The sequence below is a fragment of the Mastomys coucha genome, unplaced genomic scaffold (genome assembly GCF_008632895.1).
Source record: "Mastomys coucha isolate ucsf_1 unplaced genomic scaffold, UCSF_Mcou_1 pScaffold7, whole genome shotgun sequence".
NCBI classification, from domain to species: Eukaryota; Metazoa; Chordata; class Mammalia; order Rodentia; family Muridae; genus Mastomys; species Mastomys coucha.
In genome coordinates, this window is record NW_022196913.1 from 59813354 (window position 1) to 59814392 (window position 1039).

The window sequence follows — 1039 nt, forward strand, 5'->3', positions numbered from 1 at the left end:
TTGGTATTTTCAAGACAGGGTATAGCCCAGGCTGTCCTGGAGCTCACTTTGTAGACCAGGCTGGCCCCGCCTGTCTCTGCCACCCAAGTGCTGGGATTAAAGGCATGCTCCACCACCTCCTGGCACCTCTTAATTTCTTATCAGAAGCTTTTTTTTCATTTTTGTAAGTCCCAACAATTTTTTTCTCCTTTCCAGTTTTTTATAAAGTTAATTGACATTTTGGGATTGAGGAGGTTGTAGGCCTAAAAATTTAAGTGTAGTCATTAGTGTACTGGTAGTAAAAAAAACCTAGAAATTAGGTTTCCTCTGATCACAACTTAAAAGGATGCACATTTTTATATAGGTAAGAGAAGTGTGCTGTGAAATCCTATCCCACAGTTACCTTCTCACTCTGTTGCTTTGAGACCGGGTGTCTCTGTCGTCCTAGCTTGGCTGTCTTGGATTTTTTTTGTTTTTGTTTTGTTTTTGATGGGGGAGAAGTTCAGTGTCTCCTGTAGTGCCCTTTTACTGTTTTGTTCTTGATACTTTTGGTCAGGGGTCATAGCCAAGAAGCTACTGACTATCCCAGCATGCTTCATTGTTTCAGGTCTTGTACCTGTTAGTTTTGTTGTTGTTGTTAATTTTTTCTATGGTGGAAGGCAGAGGCCCTGAGTTCTTTTGATGTGGATATATAGTTCTCCCAAAAGAGTTTGTTGAAGAAACTATATTTTTTCCATTTGCTATCATCTTGCTTCAGCTTCCTGAGTGCTGGGATTCTAGATGCAAGATGTAACATGCCCAGCTTCCAAAGTTTGAGGAAGTTGAGCCAGTGCACCTGTAAGCTGTAGGCTTCATAGGCTTTGGTTTTTATATTTTATCTTTATTATTTTAAGTTATGTGTGTTTCAGTGTTTGGACACGAGGGTAGGCCTCAACAGAGGTGATCTAGAGTTACAGGTCAGTGTGAGCCACCTTATGTGGGTACTGGGAATCAAACTTGGGTGCTTCGGAAGAACTCTTAACTGCTGAGTCATCTTTCCTTTGTTTTTTTGTTTTTGTTT

The 1039-nt window shown here is 40.5% G+C and overlaps 1 protein-coding gene across 17 annotated transcripts in view; it reads left to right on the forward strand.

Moving 5' to 3' along the window:
• Nsd1 (nuclear receptor binding SET domain protein 1) overlaps positions 1 to 1039 on the forward strand; it is a 116939-nt gene that overhangs the window by 38515 nt on the left and 77385 nt on the right. The gene's annotated exons all lie outside the window — the stretch shown is intronic.